A 3502-nucleotide genomic window follows, 5' to 3' on the forward strand; every position below is an offset into this window, starting at 1 on the left:
GGCCACTAATGTGATCTTGTCTGATGTGGTCACTATTACAGCACAAATAATATTAGTAGCTCATAAGGTTGGCGGTCTCTGCTCTAATTAGCCTACGCCAGATGCTAGCGCGCGCGCTGGCGCCTCCGACACCTGTGTGCTGTGCGCTCCGCCCGGGCCGCAGCAGACTTCACTTGGCAGCAGGCTCAGTACAACAAAAACAGACAGGTGAGTGAGGGTAGATTGCGCTGGGAAGAAATCTTAGTAATGCAATGCAATATCCGGTTAGCTCAAAGGATAAGGTCCTGGTCACCCAGCCAGAACCAAACAATGTGACATATAAACAGGCCACAAGTGTAAAGTTATAAAGCAGACAATATATCCTGAGCTAAAAGTTCTTCAATATCAAGAAACAAATATCAAATCCAAGAGTTCAAAGTGTCTTCATTTCATCTTCATTTATTTTCATTTTCAATTGAGTCCAATCTTCACCAATAGAGAATATAATAGCCGCTGCCAACACATGTTTCGTCTTGGTCGTGGTGACCAAAAGACTTCGTCAGGGCATGTAAGTACAAAAGGAGGGTTTATGTTGAAAATTCCAAGAGGTATGCCTTAGTCCGTAACCATTCCTTCCTTGTAATACAAATTGTATGCATTTTTCTAACTGTCTTTGCTACTGTTACCTAGTGGGACATTGTTTGCTATATATTAGTCCGTAACCAGCATCAACTCTTATATCTATTTCAAGTATTCTCCAAGTCGTCTCTAATTCACAAAGTCCATAAGCCCAGTCCTTAGGGTCGGAAAAGAACGTATACAACCCAAGCCGGTGATGTCTGGGTCAATTTAATGAAAATAAGGAATTCACTCCTGTCCTTCGAGTACAGAGCGAAAACAGCAGTCTCTCAGTGTGAAGCGGCGTGCAGGCTCAGTATGTAACAGTTAAAGATCCGACGTGCTCTGCTCTCAGTGCTACAATGTTACATTTGATCGGCCCTGCGACCTGGAGATCCGGGTGGGGCCTGCCCGATGCCTGGCTGCCACAGTTAAGTTATGTGTGGCAACTTTGCCATGGCGCTGTGTGGGGACACGTCGTCACGTCCTGCTGACAGGGTGCGCGACAGGGTTACATTTTGTAATGAAATTAGAGGTGGAGGCTGGCTGCTCAGTGGTTAGCAGGCGGCGCCAGAATCATGAGGCTCGGCTGTCTTGCCACACCGCTGATCACACCTGCTGCATGGTCGGGACACCTGCTCTGTGGCTACAGGGAATTCGGAAGATCAGAAGAGTAACACAGGAGAGACCACGCAGATGCTCTGAATTTGACAACGTCTTCCATGCTAACTCAGCTTTAATGAGACAGTAGAGTGACTTACGGTAGCAACTCTAACTTAGTAACACTACTCTTAGGAGATTTCACACCAGTTTAGTCCATACAATAAATATATGTTAGGAAACTTTACTAATGAGTCCTGAAAAGAAACACAATGAGAAAAGGCCAAATAAATATACTCTGTGCAACAAAACCTTTTCCTTTAAATTAGGTCTTGTGAGACACCAGTTAATTCACTCTGGAGAGAAGCCATACAAATGTACTACATGTGAGAAAGCGTTTAATAGAAGTGAATCTCTGAGGCAACATGAAGCAAGTCACTCACGGCTAAGACCCTATATATGTTCAAAATGTGGCAAAACCTTTATTTCAAAATAGCATCTATCACAACATGAAAAATACCATTCCAAGGTAAAAACACATCAATGTTCTGAATGCAACAAAGCTTTCTTTTTCAGGAAATCTTTATTGAACCATCACAGAGTCCAATCTGGACAGAGACCACATAAATGTACTGAATGTAACAAGTCTTTTGCTGTAAAATGAACCTTCATGCGCCATCAGAAAGTCCACACTGGGGAAAAACGCTACAAATGTACTGAGTGTGACAAAGCTTTCCATGTAAATGATCTTCTATAGATACACCAAGCACACCACACAGGGTTAAGAACACACAAATGTAGTGAGTGTGAGAAGGTTTTTCTCACAAAACACCAACTCTGGCAGCATCACAACACCCACACTGGAGAAAAACGTTATAAATGTGCTGAGTGCACCAAAGCCTTCAGTACAAAATCCCTTCTAAAGTGTCACCAAGCACGCCACACAGGATTAAGGCCATTTAAATGCTCTCAGTGTGACAAAGCCTTCAGTGAGAAAGGACAACTAACGTGGCACCAGATAATTCATAGTGACGAGAAATCCTATAAATGTACAGAGTGTGACAAGGCTTTCTTTAGAAAGCAACAGCTAATAGTACACTGCAGAATACACACCGGGGAAAACCATATGAGTGTATGCAATGTGAAGACAAGGCTTATAGATCACAGGGACAGCTAACACGACACCAGAAATTACACTCTGGGGTAAAACCACATAAATGCTCAGACTGTGAAAAGGCTTTCATTGATAAAGCGTATCTATTGATACACCAGAGAATCCATACTGGTGAGAAACCATATAAGTGTCCTGAGTGTGACAAAGTTTTATTAAAAACAGAGCATTAATAGAGCATAAGAGAACCCATAGCGGTGAGAAGCCATATCCATGTACTGAATGCCACAAAGCTTTCACTACTAAGTCCCATATAACAATACACCATCGAAGCCACACAGGGGTAAAACCATATAAATGTACTGAGTGCAAGAAGGCTTTCAGTACCAGCGGCTGCTTAAAGCTGCACAAGAAAATCCACACTCATGAGTTTGAAGAGAAGAGATAATTGAATCTTTTTTCTTTTTTTTTGTTGCAGAACCAGTGTCGTATTGCTCTTGTTAAAAAACTGTTTCATTGGAATCCTCATTGATTTACTGGTGCATCAACATACTGTAGCACTCAGATCAGCTTGGAGTGAACTGCCAAGAATTAGCATATGTACTTGAAATCAAGTCCTATATCTCATGGAGATGACTTGCAGCTATGTGAGGGATGCATCTTGGAAATCATTTTGACTCCTCACAGAACAGTGATCCTGCCACAAGCGGTGATCCATCCTGTATCATTTTAGGCACAAATGGTTTAATCGTGCTTCCGCTGGTGTAATTGGTGGCACCCTTGATATATGCAAGCTTGGCCTAATCGTTGTATTTCCGTAGATAATTACAGTAATGCTGACATCTTTGCAGTGGCGTTAATCCATAATCAGTGTCAATAGTCCAACCACAGCTGTCATAAACGAACAACGGAAAACTAAAAGCTGTAAGATAACCCTGTGTATTCGACAAAAGATTACATGGAAATGTCTACTACAAATACATGGATACTATGATCTCAGGTTGCTTTGGGATTAATGTTCTGTCCTGTCGCTGCATGGGGACAAAAATGTGCAAGGTGTGAAATGCAAATTGTAAATCCTTTGAATAATCAGAATATCTGTACAAGGATGACTCATCGCTTCCACTATCAAAGGGTGTCCCCCCTAAGTTTTGCTGCGGAGGTTTAGTTCGAGGATGGGCAGCAAAAACAAGT

At 42.2% G+C, this 3502-nt stretch overlaps 1 pseudogene; it reads left to right on the forward strand.

Annotated features, from left to right (window-relative positions):
- Positions 1–1447: 1447 nt before the first annotated feature.
- Positions 1448–2756, forward strand: LOC147709838 (uncharacterized; annotated as a pseudogene).
- Positions 2757–3502: the final 746 nt, after the last annotated feature.

Source organism: Lissotriton vulgaris, chromosome 6, assembly GCF_964263255.1.
Source record: "Lissotriton vulgaris chromosome 6, aLisVul1.2, whole genome shotgun sequence".
In the NCBI taxonomy this organism is placed as follows: Eukaryota; Metazoa; Chordata; class Amphibia; order Caudata; family Salamandridae; genus Lissotriton; species Lissotriton vulgaris.